The 18,588-nt window shown below is 36.6% G+C and overlaps 1 protein-coding gene across 2 annotated transcripts in view; it reads left to right on the forward strand.

Annotated features, from left to right (window-relative positions):
• Positions 1-3,130: 3,130 nt before the first annotated feature.
• Positions 3,131-18,588, forward strand: part of npy8br (neuropeptide Y receptor Y8b) — a 44,279-nt gene continuing 28,821 nt past the window's right edge. Inside the window, exon 1 of one of the 2 annotated variants that reach the window (XM_007239570.3) lies at positions 3,131-3,210. The gene's annotated coding sequence lies outside the window, so the exon portion shown is untranslated. The other variant, XM_049485966.1, reaches the window with a different exon arrangement.

Here is an 18,588-nt window from a genome sequence, read left to right on the forward strand (position 1 = left end):
TAATGAAGTTACTGACATGAACAATGTCAACAACCAACAGGAGAGCTACGGGAAGCGGTGAGGCAAGCGCGGGAACATTTGCGGAACTGAACACGGATGAGGAATTGGGAAATAATCTCAGAAAATAATCTAGTTACTGTCTTGCAAATAGTGACCCTGCAAGATCCACCAGTCTTTGCAAAATATTAGCTTGTGACCAGTTTGTGAGTAAACAGTCTGAGACTTGTCTTGAGATGTGAGAGGGTGTCATACTTTAATCTATTAAAAGTCTTTTCTGAGTCTTTTTGAAGTCGTCCAGTGTATGGTTAGCATTAGACTGCATATTAAAAGTGGTACACATGGTATTTTTCCAGTTCCCACTCACTTAAACTCAGCATAAGAAGCATAATTTGTGTGGAGCTGCCCTTAGCTTGGAGCTAAAATAGCAATTAGCAGAAATCTGGCTACATGGCTGCCTACATGGGCACTGAGATTATTGGGTTCAGCGCCACTTAGCTAAGGAGCTAATTCAGCTACATATAATTCAGCTGCTGGCTAACTCACCTACGTAAACACTAATAGCAAACCAGCAGACTCCCGACTTGCTGTGTATGCAGACTTTCTTATTTATACAGTTGTTTTCAGACAGTAGGAAGAAACAGTTTTGCAGACATTGCTTAAATTAACAGGTTCCAGGCTGGATGTCTGCTTCAGAGATCAGCACAGCAAATGCAGTAGCACTATTGGTGGAACACAGAGAACTGCATGTTATTTTCTCTGAAAGTTGCCAACCAACATTTCTTATAGTAATGAATACCATTAAAATTAATTTTAGTTACAAAAAGATGACTTAATTCGAACAGTCGATTAGTCTGTAAGCCCCAACTAAAGGATTTGCCACATCCACCTTTGACCTTATGAGTTTCGGGTCTGGATGTCCTCCACACCCACTGAGTAAAATTGACAAAACATTAATGATTTTACTTCTCAACAGGCAGAAATGTTAATTCAATAGCAGCTGTCAATTTTGTTGAGACAGCTAAATCAATGGGACAAGGCACATTGGCAGGAAACATCAATTACAAGACCAGCAGGGCCACTTGTTACCTTAAATTTAACTCTGTGGACAGACAGTTCATTTAAACACATCGGTAAACTACACAAATTAAGATGGATTTTCCCGCAAAGTACAGCAAATGATTAATGAATGCTCCTTTAAAGGGTCCCTGTCACTGACAACATTCCACGTTTTTACATTTTTAGCTTTATTTATTTTATGTTTTAAAAATTAAGCCCTTCAAACAAATAGCCACATATTAACCATTATAATTCCTATAATTCTTTTATTAACCTAAAGATAAAAAAAATCAGATTTCCCCTAAAAGGGAGGAATGGTTTATATATGGTTACTCTTTAGATCAAGTTTTAATAAAAGTATATCATTCACATGCCTGTTTTTGTGATGTCACAAAAAAAAAAAAAATTACTAGCAGTTTAGTGCTTCCTGTTCAAGAATGTTCCAGCCTGGGCTGGGCTGTTCATCAACATAAGCAGTAATTAACTTTTTATGAAAAAAGCAACAAAAATTTGTTTTGCATTCACACCTTCAAAAATTATATAATTATATATATATATATAATACTTAAACACTGAAAACTCCCTCAGTCAAAAAATCCAAATATTATTTTAAAAACTGAAAACTGTGAGGGAGTTTTCAACAGTTTTTAGTTTTTTTTATGTAATTTTTGCTATCATTTTTTTGAGGGTGTGAATGCTAATTCACTAATTCACAATAAAGTGCTATCTACCTATTTATCTGCCTAATTTGTATTTGACAGTTCTCCTGCTTTACATTGTGTCAAACTTCTCACAATCAACAGAAATTTTAAAGATTTTAAAAGTAAGTGAGAGTATGAGAGAACCTTTAAAGTTCTTACAATCATACAGTTTGAACACTTTAAACAATCTTATGGCTTAAAAAAAGGTTCTTTACACAAAACAAAATATTCTTTATTATATTTAACCCTAGTTAAATTGATTTTTAGGTGGGTGAAATTACACATATGCCAGGGGTGTCACCTATTACACATATAGCAGGGGTGTCTAAATTGTATCTATACAAATCAAAGTTTGGTAATTGTCATCTGTTCATTAAGGTTGTTTTCTGCCACACACACTGAAAACAGGGGTATGATATAAGTACTTTCTTGTAAAGAAAAGTATAATATTGGTCTTTACAGGGCCAGTCTTTCCTAACAGCAGAAATAACAGATTTCTACCATGTAACCAGCCAAAAGGTACATGTGGTATTTTGTATCACTGTACCAATAAACAATATATACTAGCTTTGTACTCTTTTAAGCAATACTCTATTACTGAATGATTTAAATAGAAACTAAGTTTTAAATATAAATGGAGATAGAAGTTATCACAGGTTTTAATAAAATGAGATGTGTTGTCAATGTTTGCTCAATATTTTTTATTTACAGCTCTGGAAAAAAATAAACGACTCATTAAAATGATGAGTTTCTTTGATTTTTGCACCAGGAGTGGCATAAAGTTTGTCCTGTCTGTTGAACTGTTTCATCTGCTGTATTTATTGTAATGTTATAGCTTTCTGTTGCACTATCGTTACTCTTGCACTTTATGTTTGTCTTTTGTATTGTTGTTCCACCGTTGCACCTGTACTCAGATGTAATGACAATAAAAACCTCTTGACTTGACTTGAAGTTATGCAAAAGCAGTGTGAAAGACCGGTAGAGGAGAACATGCCAAGACGCATGAAAACTGTGATTAAAAAACAGGGTTATTCCGCCAAATTTTATTAAATCTTTAAGAATATGAACTTGTTATCTTTGCATTATTTGAGGTCTAAAAGCTCTGCATCTTTTATTCAGCTATTTCCTATTTTCTGCAAATAAATGCTCTAAATAACAATATTTTTATTTGCAATTTGGGAGAAATGTTGTACTCAATCATATTCCTATAAATAGCAAAATCAGAGAAACTGATACAGAAACTGAAGTGGTCTCAAATTTTTTTTTCCAGATGGGCGGGGCTTTGGTCGGCGGGTCTGAGGCTCCGCCCATCTGCGTGTTTTGGGTTTGGGATTGGCGCTGATAAAACGCGCCGCCTCGGATCCGCCGCTCACTGTGAGGAGCTCATACTGCGCTCGAGCTCTCAGCCGCGCTGAACCACACCAGCTCCGGAGGAATAGCCCGGGAGTTCAGGGTAAGACTGCGGGGGCTGAGGAGCTGCTGTGGGGGTCGCTGGGGGGGAACAGGGTGGTCGGTGTGGTTGTTGCGCACTTGACAGAGAGGTGCAGGACGGAGGAGCTGCTGCTGCAGCGGAAGGAGGAGAAGAGGAGAGGTGGAGGAGAAGACAGGAGAGGAGGAACAGGTTCCTCTAGACTCAGAGACTTTAGGTACTGTGTGGTTCTCTGTGTTTCTGGGTTTGGATATTTGAGTTCAGGAGAAACATGTCACTACTGGTTTACATTGCTAAAGCTTTATGTTGAGAAACTTTCTAAAATGTTCTTTCTAAAAGAGGTTCTCTAAGGGAACCCTAGGTGCAGTGAAAGTCTCTGAGCTGGGTTGTGGGGAGGACCTTTAATATATTTTGTTGCAGTTGTATTTTCTTGAAATAAATGTTAAAAATGTGATGTTTTGTCATATTGCCAAGAATATCCTGAAAATTCATGAAATTATTTTAGGTTCATATCGCCTGCCTCTACATTTTTGTGTATTTTAATTTAATGTAATAACATTTTTTTATTTAGTAAGCAGACCCTTTTATCTTTACATGCAGCTTTTATATTAAACACAATGGAACTATAACATAACCTCCTTGTATTTCAGTTAAGGAAAAGTGTAAAATATGAAAATCACTGCCACATAAAACAGATCTTTACGTTTCTGACAGAAGCAAATGTCCATCTACTGAGATTCACTCTGGCGGCTTTTATACGTAAAGACATACAGTATACATATAGAAGAGATAATATAGACATATAGAGAGATGACCTTAATTATCAAATGTAAAAAATCCCATTAAAGTTTATAGTTTATGAGTTTATATTCATACACAAAATATACAGCACTTTAGTTTGCTACCTAGATTTTGTTGTTTTGATGTTGCATTGCTTGATTTTGTAAACGTTTTTTGTTACACCTATTATTTTATACACATTAAGCGTCGTGGTAAGTTATGGACAAAATTGACAAATGTATAAATATATTTTTTATATTTACTCTACATTTATATATATATATATATATATATATATATATATATATATATATATATTTTTTGCAGTAGTATGTTTTTTTAAATAAATGGTTGTCATAGCAAAAATGCCCTGAAATATCATGATATTATTTTAGGTTCGCCTGCCCATACATTCTTGTGTTTTTATTTATTTTTTCAAACTTTCCTAAAATAATTCTAAAATAAACGTATTATTTCAAGTTTTTTCATAAAACACTCAAAAATAAAACATATGACAGTTAAAATGGCTGTTTAAAAATTAGCAGAGGTTTAAGAGGATAGTTTATCATGCAGTCGAGCAGCACAAGTTTTTTATTTTTTTTGCGAATAGTGAACAAAAACCTTTATCCTTACATGCAGCTTTTACATTAAACAAAGTGAAATCATTACAGGTTTCTGACAGAAGCAATTGTCTATCTACTGAGATTCCCTATGGCAGCTTCCATATGTAAAGATGATTTTGGGGGACTCTCAAAGATGTCAGACAAAAGTAATTTTTTGTGCCTGATTCTTTTGTAGAACAACTTTGAAATAGGATAGTTCCTTAGAGAACTATTGTGTGATGTGAGAACATAAAGAGCCGTTTTAATGGTTGCAGAATCCCCATGCAATCTGAAGGTTCCTTGAAGAGCCTTCTTTATGCAGTTAAAGGTCGTTCACACTCTAAAATCACATTTTTTACACATAGTTCATAAGATTTACAAATCTTTTGATGTTGTTGATGTTCTCAGAATCCCAATGCAATGTAAATGTTCAAAGAAGGACAGAAAAGATTCTTTGTAGAATTATACAAATATATATTTCCAATTCATCCTAGATATATCCGTCAAGACATGTTTAATGTCATAAATTTGCTTGTTTAGTTAAAAATGTTTGAGTTATTTACTGTAAATCCAACACTGTGAAGCACCTAGCTCTGGAAGAAAATAAGAGACCACTTAAAAATAATTAGCTTCTTTGATTTTACCAAATTGAAAACCTCTGGAATATAATCAAGAAAAAAATAGATGATCACAAGCTATCAAACCAAGCTGAACTGCTTGAATGTTTGCACCAGGAGTGGCATAAAGTTATTCAAAAGCAGTGTGTAAGACAGGTGGAGGAGAACATGCCAAGATGCATGAGAACTGTCATTAAAAACCAGGGTTATTTAACCAAACATTTTTTTTGCATTATTTGAGGTCTAAAAGCTCTGCATCTTTTTTGTTATTTCAGACATTTCTCATTTTCTGCAAATAAATGCTCTAAATAACAATATTTTTATTTTGGAATTTTGGAGAAATGTTGTCTGTAGTTTATAGAATAAAACAACAATGTTCCTTTTACTTAAACATATACCTATGTAAAACCAGAGAAACTGAATCTGTGAAAGCTGTATATTTACAGTGTATTTGCAGTGGGTTGTACAAAGCAGTTCAGTATTTCAGTCACATCGGGTCTGGTGGTGGTATGAAGCCTGTTAAGACCCCTGGGTACGGCTCAGCTAATAATCCATCACTCACAGAACCAGGACCCTGCAGTGGCTTCTTTATTTTTAAGATTTTAGCTTTAATGTTGATGTGGCGATTTCATACTGTAAAGGTTCTAGAAGACCCATAAATCTGTACAGAACCTTAACAATATCTTCTTTAAGTTTTTAAGGGGCTTCGTTTAAAGAACCCATAGCGGCACGTTTATTGTTTAGGGACAGAGTGTGTATGAAAGGTGTTAGCTGGAAATTTTACTCATTAGCTTTATGACACATAGGCCTGTCACAATAATTACATTACTACATTATCAGCTTATCATACAATATATAGACACAACCTTAATCATTTTTGATTAACTCAGTATTGCCTTTTGTTTACTGAACCAGAAGAACCTATTTACGTGAATGAGCTGGTTGATACTAGTTTTATTTTATGTATGTTTTATTTATTAAAGTTTAACCTTCCCATGTCTAAATATTATATATATATATATATAAAGTGATTTGTAAATGCATTATTGAGGTATAGCATTATTATTATATGAAACAGTATTAAAATTACTAAAATAATTTAGCGCAATTATTTCTAGAAAAACAAAACTATTGAACAGTATGACCCTTTAGATGCTTGTAAGTTTATAGGACGAACCATCGAATTAATACGTAGCATAGTTACATAATTAAGCAATAATACACGAGAGGGAGTGCTATAATGTGTCACATTGGCACTGCTGTGCTGCGGTCGTAGGCACGAGGTTGCAAGCCGGGTGTATTATTCTATTATTGTGACTATACCACAGTTCCATTATAGTTTTTTATTGAAAGATTTGGAAGTAAAAAGAGGACGCGAAAATACAATCTGTTTGGTTAAAATAGTTCGATTGCTGCTCTGTTTGTAGCTGCGCTGTTTGGCTTGTAACCACTGAGAAACGAATCCCGTCCGGATAGGGCTTTATTCTTTCTAAAGTCCTGTGAATTAATAAACCCAATCACACACACTGCACTGATGGTAATGTAATTTAAATTAACATGTGATCTCTCACCAAGAGGTACACTACCCAGAAGTACCATATGAGAGCCATTTTATATAACAGCAATTCAGGGTGTGTCAAATATCAGTTTAAAATATCAGAACTTTCGGTTCTTTGTATCAAAGAACTCTGAAAGAGGCTAAGTTCCTAAAAGCATCTTAGTACAAGAATAATTATGAGATATTAAAGGGTTAGGCAAGCATCACACTGAACACTCTCTCTCCATTCCAGATAATCATAACGCTACAAAGCTTTTCTATATTTATCATATTATTTGTAAAAGACAGTGATTGAGTTTCCTCTAAATGCAGTGGCATGCTGTCTTGACTTTCCTAAGAATGATAATTAATTTGTCTTGTCTTCATTGGATTTCTGGGAAAATTTACCTTCTGAAAGTTAGACATGGAGAAAGGCTGCTAATTATGCAACTTGTGAAAGACTTCATGTTAGTTTGCATATGGTTTCCTAGTGATATGCAAATAGATGCATGCCAAGGTCGTGCACATCCCCATCCAGCATAACATAAAATGGGAATTTCTCAGATTTTAAAAATATTCTGCATAATTCATTTAGTGGGATGTAAATAAAGTCCTTCAGGTTTGAGGTGAAATGGTTCACTGTAGAAATGTATTTGGTGTTTTTTTTACAGTGGTGGTGACTGCAGTGTTTACACAAAAATAGCCATTTTTATTTATTTCTAAATTATCAGTAAACATACACAGTTATAAATGTAATGTAAGTAATGGTAAATACCGGTAAATCCCCAAAACATCCCACATGCATCTCTACATACTTAGAAAATGCATTTTTGCTATTTTGTACATATTTAATATAATTATAATTTGCACTTACTTTATATAATGTGACTCTGGCAGTTGAGAGTTTCATGATAAATGGACCAACATAAATGTTTCATAATCTTTTTTACATTTTTTCTATGGACTATGACATTTATGTTTTTAAAATACAAGGATTTTTGTCTAGAAGGAATGATATTTTTGGCCAAAATATTACTTTCTACAAAAAACAAAAAACAAAAAAAAACATAAACCCCCCATGAAAGTCAATATGTTATGCATTAGGCTGTGTATTTATTAGTTATTAATTACAACAGTATTCTATGATAAATCATGATTAATGGCACTTGTTCTTCTTATCACTTACACGTTTAGTAATGGATATTCAAATAAGATAAGATAATCCTTTATTAATCCCACAATGGGGAAAATACACATTACAGTTCACTACTACATTACCAGGCTCTGTGAACTTGGTAAAATTATCTTTTTGCATTTTTAAAAAGTTATGAATTACTAGGGCTGCAACGACTAGTTGATATAATGGACAATGTTGATTAATTAAATTTGTCAACTACAAATTTCATTGTCGACTAATCATTAATTTGTAACAGTACTGCTTTACACAAAGTGCTGGAGACAGAAGTGCAATGGGAGATGGGTAAATGGTTCACCTACACAGTTTACACTCAACACAACAGATTACATATTTAATCACTAAATATCAGTCATTTCTAGACATTTAAATGCCTTTTAAATCTCATGTTCAGATGTTTTTGTCGTTTTTAGAGATGGAGGACTCGGCAGAAATAATTGCTGATTAATTGACTAATCTAAAAAATAATCATCAGATTAGTCGACTACTAAAATAGTCATTAGTTGCAGTCCTATGCATTACCAGTACCAAGTTTCCAGATTAATCACTTGTGTTTAACTGTACTAGTATTTATACTATTTATGGATTAAAAAATTGACATGGAGGTAATTTAGCCTTACAGTCTTTTTAGAGGCCATAAACAAACATGTCGTTCCTATCATTTGGTAGGTTTCCCCACAATGATGCATTTCATGTGCGACACCTCAAAATAACTTTATAACTATTGATATGTCATTAACTTATGCAGAATCGTTATTGGTGCGATTCCCCTTTAAACCCAGCCTACAACTCTTTGAATATTCATGGCTTTAGCACAAATCCTTACATAAGCTCTAGATTCAATATCGTTCAATACAGCTCTAGTCATTAGTAGGAGTGGTACAATATATCAATAATGCAAAATATTGTGTTATTTCAGTTGTATCGTATTGTATTGATATTTTTATTGAAACACAGGTGTTATAAACTTCCTAAGACTTGCCCTGCAAATTGACTGTCTGAAGTACTATAGAAAACTCTTGTGATATATTGATGTTGCAGAACCACAGTATCGTGATACCCTATGTTATCTTGGAAAATGTATGGCGATATTGTCCTATAGTGATGTGGCCTGTAATCCCCACCCCTAAATTTAATGGGTTTCTTCAGCACGATGCATTTCATGTCAGACCCCTCAAAATGACTTAATTGATGGTATGCAGTAATTATGGATGCACGCCCCCTTTAAACCCAGGCTGCAATGATTTTAAAATGCATGGCTTTAGGAAAATCCTTACATAAGCTGTAGATTCCACAACGTTCAATACAGCTCCAGTCATCAGTACTTAAAAGACACTAGGCTTTCTTTGTTCTTCTTCATCCTGAACCTATTTTTCTTGCCTCAGAGACCACATCACCAAACAACATGAGATTATCAAAGTGCGAGAGTTAACTTTGAGGCGAGAAGCGATGCAGCGCAGCGGCGGCTTTGATTCACATTCAGCGCCTTCACACATCCTACTGGAGAGAGTGTGAGAGACACTTTCTGACAGGAGCATTATTTCACACAGCATTTCTGCTCGTTATCGACAGCCAAGCCGAGCCGACACACACAAGCAAATTGCACATTACGCAACGGCGCACTAAACGGATACCAAAAAGTCCCTGTGCGTCCCTCAGCAGTTAACCATCTGTAGATGCTCCACAACTTTCTCGCTGAAGCCTCGGGAGGCCTGGGTTGTTTTGGGTTAAGCCTGTGTAATTTGGACTAAACTAGGGCTGCATCAATATGGTAATTGTAGACATGCTGAATCTGATAGATGATATTTTTATTTTATAAGGTAACGCACATCAGAAATGTAGAAATTTGACCTGTATTGCAGTAAATAGGAATTCTCACTTCTATATACTCAGCATTTAAAAGGAATCTCAAATGTTTGTGAAAATGTTTGAGACATATTTAATAATGTCTTGTGCTTATTATCCATGGAAAACTGATTATTAAAGAAGAAAAGTGAGATGTTCAGAGCCGGAAACCTCTTTTTTAAAACATTATTTTCCTACAGTACCAGTCAACACACCTTAAATTCAGAAATGTTCTACATTATAGATTAATACTAAAGTCATCCAAACTATGAAGAAAAAATATATGGAATTATTCAGTTAACAAAAAAGTGTTAAACAAACCAGAATGTTTTATATTTTAGATATTTCAATGTAGGCATCGCTTTCTTAGATGACAGCTTTGCACACCATTGCATTTTCTTAGTCAGCTTTCAGTTAACAACTGTGCTAAACTCCTCAAGAGTTATTTACATGCATTTCCTGCCTCTTAATGTATTTGAGAGCATCAGTTCTAAAGTTGTGAAGAGGTAGAGTTGTTATACCTTAAAAAGCTCTATTAGAGTAATGTTCTAATCCATATTATGACAAGAACTTACTTAACTAAGCAAAAAAATACTTAACTAAAAAAAATATTTAAAGAAATGAAGGTCAGTCAATCTGAAAAAAAAAAAAAATCAAGAACTTTGAAAGTATCCTCGAGTGCAGTCACAAAGACTGAAAATCATTAAAGACATTATGATGAAATTAGCTCTCACCAGGACCTACCCAGGATAAGGATGATCAGGAGTTACCTCTATTGCCCATGATAATTTCATCAGAGTCTCCAGCCTCAGAAAACACAAGTTAACAACAGCACCCCAGATAAGAGCACCTAAATGCTTCCTTTATGTGGTCCTTTATAGAAAGTTTGTCCAAACCTTTGACTGGAACTGTATATTATAGGAAGGTGATGTTACACTTAGTCTTGGCTGGAAGAGTACTTTCCGTTTGTTGTTTGGAGTAGCTGAGCTGTAGTCACACTTGACTTGAACTTATCAGGAGCTGCATGAACTTCTTTTTACTGTAGAAAAATTACAAAAAAATGTTTCCAGGCGAAGAATTCACTTTGCTTCTGGTTCTTTAGGCTGTGCTGTAACTGTAACAAGGGTGGGTTGTGGTTAACTTGGTCTCTGAGAAGAGAGCAGTCCTACCAAATAAGTAGGTGAGTCCTGCTTCTCTCTCCTGTAGTTGCGAATTTGACAACATCTCCAAATTTCTCCTTTATTTCAATGTATTAATGATTAATGGATTTCTATAGCTTATGATTAAGCCAAGTTGTGGTTTAATCCGTATCTTCTTTGATATATGGTAAAATGATCTGGGTGATATCTTTATAAGTAAGAGAAATAGCTGTTGAAACACGTGTGACAGGAGTGAGTGGTGGTATGGATTTAATTTATTCTTCATTTGTTCTTGGTGTTGAGCAGCTGCCAAGTGTGGGAAGCTGTGATTTGAAGTTGATGTCCTGTAGTTTGATTAGCTTGCTGGGCCAGTGTGGGTTTTATCTACAAGCACTTTTAGCTGTAGCTGTGGCGCTGTGTTACTTAATGAAATGATATAATCTAAAGAACAACTTTCAAGATGTTCTCACACCAAATGTGGGCAGTTCCCTGCTATGCTTTTAAACTAATATTTTTCAGTGTAATGCGCAGTGCAGAGAGAGTGCGGTGCGGCAGATGCGCAGGGTCATATAAAGTTTAAACATTTGAGCTCTACACTTCGGCTTATTTTAGGAGGTACAATACCAGTCTGAAAAAACAATTGTGATGGATTAAGAAGGGTTTAGTAAGGTAGCAGGTGTTGACCCAAATTAGTCATCCATGAAGCAAATTGTTAAAGCTTTACCAGTGTCAAATTAACAATTTTAACCTTTCTAGTGCTAATATAAACGTAAAATCTAACTCTATATCTATATCATAACATAAGATTCATAAGATTCTTGAGTCGTATTTATAGCACTGTAAAGTGTGCTAGTGATGAATATTTGTCATGTTGGAAAGATCTGTGTTGGAGATTTGGAGATATTGGTTCACATTCATAATCAAAAATGAATCATTTGCTCCATTGTGTTGTTTTTAGAAAAAAATTAAACCACATAATGACCTATGTTTTTTTTGTGGTCTAGTTTTATATAAACACACCAACATTACCATATTTTTCGTACTATAAGGTGCACCAAAATATAAGGTGCACTATCAATTAGAGCTTAATTAGGTGTTACAGAAGTGAGGGGATGGACGTAACTGTGACATTAGGGCCCAAAAAAATCCTCAATTTAAAAAAAAAACAGATTTTCGATTTAAAACGATTTTTTCGTGTCACACTGAAGACACTTTTATATTTATATTTCTGCTCTGTAAATATGGGGCGGGGTCAGTCAACACGCACAGTGTGTTCGTGGAGCGGTGTGTGTGTGTGTGCTGAGTGTGGGAGACTGCACTGTGAATGTTGTGGGGCGGGGTTCACGGCAGGACCCGCTGCAGCGCGGAGGACAGTAACTTAAGAGCGTGTGTTCATCAGGGAGGGAGAGAGGGGTGGGGCTGAGCTCAGGGGAGCGTCGGTGGTGAAAATTATTTTCATAAAAACACATCGTCCTTAACTGTAAATTCGATTTAATCGAAGCCCAGCTCTACTATCAATAAACATCAATAAAATGTTCTGGTCTATTTTCATACATAAGGTGCACTGGATTGTATGGTTCATTTTATGTGACACTAGTAAGGAACAGGGATGTTGTCATATTTTACTTCTAATTCAGTAGGTTTCTCCGGTGGGTGGCAAGCAGCATTAGAAGTGCTGGTGATTAGCCTCTAATGGCACCTGGTAGCACTACTCTGAGGAACCCTGCATGTTCTGGTGAGCCTGGGCAATGTTAGCTAGCGGTTCGTCCCACATAGCTTGTCCGATACACTCGCCTCTGAACAAAGAGAGCTAGCATTTAGCGTGGTTAGTGGCTAATGCTAATACTGCTCCAGCAGTGTTAGCCAGGGTTAGCAGCAGGCTACAGGCTGATTATACTCTGAACCTCTAATTGGCGAAAGAGCCAGCGCTTAGTGCAGGCTACAGGCCGGTAATGCTCACCTCTGAACGGCTAAAGAGCTAGCGCATAGCAGCCTCAGCGCTGTAGAACTCACCTGTATTATTCATTGTCCTTATGTTGTCTTTGATGTAAATCTTGAAGGAAAGGCATGCACACAATTTGATGCTGCCACCACCATGCTTCACTGTCCGTGTTTGTTGATGAATGTCATAGCATTTTGAACCTTTACCAAACAAGCTTTAATATGTAGTCCAATTAAAAACACTCTTAACCACTCATAGGTTTCTGGCAAAAGTTCAATAGTTTGTGTTTAAAATGAATTCTTTTAAAAATAAGAAGACTTTAAAACATGGTTAAAAAAATGGGAACATGTAATTGGGGTTTAATACTTCTGCAAGGCCCTGTGCACTGTATGCATTTTTATATTTAACTGGAATTAATGTGGAAGCGAATTACATTTGTGTTCTTTTGTAAAACATAGAGTACATAATGTTTCACTTCAGTTATTTACTTACCTAAGTGTAATAAAAAGAGTATCTGAACCCTCTCAGACCTGTTTCAACTGCCGCCTCTTATCACACCTGAACAGGTGTGGTCATATTAACCAGCCTTATATCTCAGAATGACTTCTTTTATCCTTTTGTCACTGCGAATGATCTAATGCAGTGGCTCTCAACTATTCATACCTCTTTTTCATTTCTCGGAAGGCAGCGGACAAGAAAGCGCAGCCCGCAGGATTTCTGCAGAGCCTGTTGTGGAGGGGGATCAGCATGTTCCCATGGGTTAGGGTTTAAAACTGAATTGTTCAGGCCTGCTTTCCCAGGAATGGATTCATCTCTGTTCAGGCCTGGGGGCTCTTTATTGACTGATGCAGGCAGTGTAAGGCTGGGGTTGATCTGCTCCTCTGGAATAGTGGCCTGTAATTGCTCCATTTTCAAGAAAAAAAAAATCAAGAATTGACACTGACAAACGATGCAGTTATGTGTGACTCATAGGTTGACAGTGTGATTACGGTGAATTATGTTCACGCAGACACTAGATTAGCTGTCACTTGTCACATTTAAGGAGTGTCAAAGTGTTGCTGTGAGCGTGTCCAGTTCTAGAGAAAAAAAAAAATCTTAGCAAGTGAAATTATCTCATTTTAAGGCAGTACACCTTATTTGTTTCTCTGAGTTTCTTACCAAGCATTGTAAATGTAAGATTATTTAGCTTATTTTGGGAAGAACTACCTTAGTCACTCTTACATACATACTCTTACACTCGTCATTTGAACTCACATAAAGTCACCACTCAAGTTATTCTGATTCTTGTGTCCACATTTAATATATAAAATCAGGGAGTTTTACTTGACTTAAGTCTTACTTTAAGGATTTTGGGATGTTTTATTTTCTGTTGTATTGCTCACCCCATTGGCAGATTATTATTATTATTTTTGCTTAATATAGGCATATACATTTTTATATATATATATGTTGCCTAGTTTTATCAGTTACTTTTTTTGGAATTGCACTGAATGACTGGAAGGATGGAAATTCAACTGTCTTAGTTGTGGAATTTTAAAGAGTTTCTATTGGTCCATTCATCAATAAAGTTTGGCACAGTGTAAGGGACCGTTTGTTTGTTAAATACATTTAAAATTGACAAAAATGGAGATAAGTGTTTTTTTCTTAAGACAGCGACGATATGGTAAACCTGCGGTGACCACTTGACCACTTAATTACGTTCAAGTTGTGTAGTCTGAACCAGGCATTAGTGTATTAGCATAGCAGCTAGTTAAACAGGTATGCTGCTAACATCAACATTTGTTGAGGATTTTTTTAAGGTAATTTTTGCTGCAATGACCTAATGATTGGCCTTGCTCCCTCATTAACACTATAAGTGTTAACATTAAACACTCACAGTATTTAACACTAACTGGCGAATTCACTGTGTAGCCAGCCTCCCATAGATACCAGTTGTACACGGAGCTCTTGCTATCTCTGACTGATGTAATTTATCTCCTGTCCCAGACCGCTTGAATTCTGCAGGTCTGTCGGGATTGATTTTCATCCACCGTTCCTGCAGATCTGCTCCATCTGCTCTTTGGGTTGATTGAAAGATGCTTATGAACCTCACTTTTTTTCTCGATTGGACTGTCTGCAGTTTTTTTTTATCATCGGCATAGGGCCGATGCCTAAGTTTTGCCGATTTTTCAAACCGATACTTGCTGACGCATTTAATGTATGCCGGAAGATGACCGAGCGACGCTAGGCGGGCTGTGCAACAGCGGTGCAGCTAAAATGTCGGCGATGTGGAGGTTTTTCAGAGTGAGTGAGCAGGACATAAAGCACGCAGTTTGCAACACTTGCTCAGCTAACGTCTTGCGTGGAGGAAGCAAAGTAGGAAATTTCAACACCACAAATTTGATTACACATTTGAAGGCGCACCACCCGGACAAATATACAGAGTACATGACGGTGAAAGAGGAGACTAGAACAGCAACACGCACACCAGCAAAACCTGCTGCTTCTCAGCCTATTGACGAGCTGCTTCAAAAATCAAAGAAATTCGACAGAAACAGTCCCAAAGCCACAGCTATCACAGCAAAGGTGATGGAATTCATTGCTCTAGATGATCAGCCGTTCTCAGTGGTGGAGGACATTGGGTTTCGACGGCTTGTCGAGCATCTTGAGCCTCGGTACACTATACCTAGCCGTCGCTACTTTTCCGACGTAGCCCTGCCGGAGCTACACAGCTTGGTAGAGACTCGCGTTCACAAGCTCATTAATGACAATGTGACCGGCATTAGCCTGACCACCGACATCTGGACATCTGATGTGAGTCCTGTGAGCATTCTCAGTTTAACCGCGCAGTGGATTGACAACAACTTTGAATTGCAGAAAGCTGTTTTGCATGCAAAAGAATGCTCTGGATCACACACAAGCTCGGCACTCTCTGTGGCGTTTGAGAATATGTTTGAAACATGGAAGATTTCTAAGGGAAACATACATGTTGTATTACGTGACAATGCACATAACATTGCAAAAGCTATGGTGGAATGTGGGGTTCCGAGCTTACCTTGTATGGCCCACACGCTCCAGCTCGCCTTACAGGACGGTGTGTTTTCTCAGCGCAGTATCTCGGCTGTGGTTGCAGTTAGCAGGCGGATAGTTGGCCATTTCAAGCACTCACATTTAGCCAGCTCTCAAAACTCAAAACTATTCAAACGGAGATGGGTTTGCAGCCGAAAGTGCTTCAACAAGACGTATCTACTCGATGGAACAGTACGTTCTACATGCTGCAGAAGTGAAACTACAGGCACACGAAATGCTCCAAACCGAGATGGAGAAAACATCAAGTGAGCGCTCAGAGCAAACAAGTGAGCTACAAGACCGCCCACGAGAAAAAAGAGCCAGGACGGATGACCAAGCGACGTGCTCCCTCTTTGATATGTACGACGAAATTCTGGAAGAAACGCTGACCCCTCAGGAAAACACCCAGACAACAACTGAGGTTAGCGCAAAAACAGATGAACAAGATATTTTTTTATAAATAATAATAAATAATAAATAAATAATAATAAATAATAATAATAAATAAATAAATGTTTAAAATATGTACATTTAGACATTAGTGAAGTAGCTAGTTATTTCCAAAAACCCAACTGTAATTGTTGGTGCAGTATTTTAATGTGTCAGTCTTATTTTGTATATTAAAAATACACCTGTATATATTTGATGTATTTATTGATCAGGTGCAGGGATTCCTGTCAGAAGCTCCAGTAGCAAGGACAGAAAGCCCACTGCAGTACTGGAATAACAACATAAGTCGATTCCCTACTATTGCCAAAGTAGCAAAGAAGTTCCTGTCTGCTCCATCCACTAGTGTTGACAGCGAGAGGTTATTTAGTGCAACTAGCAATGTGATCAATGAAAAGAGGAACAGAATTGCATGTGATAAAGCAGAGATGCTCCTGTTAGTGAAGAAAAACCTTCCTCTCCTTCTGAAAAATACGGACTGATGAACTTCTAGAAAAAAAATGGTTTGCTCAGATTTTTTTGTGAAGAAGCACAAAGACAAAGGATTATTTCTGTACTACTCTATCAAAAAAGGTCCACTGGTATTGGTTTATGTTTAAGGATTTGCTTTAAGTTAATTTTCATTTATTTATTTATTTGATTTCATTTATTATTTTTAGTATAAAGCTAATGTTTTATATAAATTTTTATTTTAAAAGAGTAAAACCACAAATAGTCATAAGTAAGGACCAGTTATCTGAGTAAATATGGCTAGCATTTTTCTCAGGAGACCTTTCTTATGTTACATTTCTTTCAAAAAGTGCTACACTTTTTTTAAATTAGTTTTTTAATAAAATGTAAAAGAAAATGAATTAAACTCAAGATATGAGTAGAAAATTTGTTTAGTTGCAAATTTACAAATGAAGCAATGTTTATTAGCCCTTGGCCAAACATACTGTATGTAATATAAATGTGTAGGGGGGGGGGGGTGGTGTACAGCGTGTGTTTATGTGTTTATGTGTTTTGATATATGTTTTTCACAAAAAATGAGCCAATGCCAATGAAAACGGTGAGTCTTTAAAAAAGATGAGTCGGTCTGTGTTTAAAGACTGTCAGTGTTGTGTTCTGACACCCAGTGGAAGTTCAGACCACCACCTTGGCGCAGGACAGAGAGGAGTCTGCATGTTGTTTTTTTCTGAGCTGAGTCATACTGGAAGCTGGAAGAGCTCTTGGTACAGATCTGGTTTTGACCATCATGATATTAAGTATGAAGGAGCTGGGCTGTTTTGGGCTTTGTAGGGACAGCGTCAGGAGTTTACATCTGATGCGGACGACAACAGGAAGCCAGTGGAGGAAGGAACACAGCAAAGGAGTCACATGATTGAGCTTTGGGAGATGGTTGATGAGCTGTGCTGCTGTGTTCTGAATCAGTTGCAGGTGTCTGATGGCTCGCAGCAGAAGACGAGCCAGTAGGGAGTTGCAGTAGTCAAGTCTTGAAATGATGAGAGACTGCACAAGCATTGAGTGGCTTCCTCAGAGAGAAGATGAAATCTGCATGAAATCTGCTTTCTATCTTAGAATTGTTCAAAAGCCACGTAACTGTAGATCTTATGCTACTCCCTGTCCCTGGCACAATTGTATACCGGTAGGTAGGGCTGGGCAATTTTCACGATTAACTATTAATGTGAATTACAGTTTTAATGCGATTTTCAAAATGGAGTAATCGCCATTTTACATACTGTGACGTGCAGAGGCGGGAGAGCCGCGGGTCCACCCCACGCCATGACACGCAGCCACTGCTGGTCCCAGCTAGTCTAAATCAGGACTGATTGAGCAGCCCTCACTTGAGAGAGATGCTACAGGTGAGAGTAGTGCTGGGCGATATGGGAAAAATCATATATCACGATATGGAATTTTTTCTATCACGATAACGATATAAATCATGATATACCACATTTGAGTATGTTTTTGGTTTTTCTTCGAAAAATATGACAAAATAATATCATTACTTACTTTTTTTCCAACTTTATTTCAAAGTGACATTAAACCAAACTTTCACAAATGAGAATTGCTACCTTTTAGTGCAGCAATATATGTGTATCAAATTAAAACAGATGAGGTAAATGCAGTAGCTAATTCTTTCTTAATTATACAGGTTTTTAAATTTATTTTTAAAGTTATCGAAATAAACTCAGTTAACATTTTTAAAGTGTTCGTCAAATAACGTAAAGCAGCGTCATGTCGCTAAACCACATTATTAAGCTTTTTTTG

The sequence above is a fragment of the Astyanax mexicanus genome, chromosome 12 (assembly GCF_023375975.1).
Source record: "Astyanax mexicanus isolate ESR-SI-001 chromosome 12, AstMex3_surface, whole genome shotgun sequence".
NCBI lineage: Eukaryota > Metazoa > Chordata > Actinopteri > Characiformes > Acestrorhamphidae > Astyanax > Astyanax mexicanus.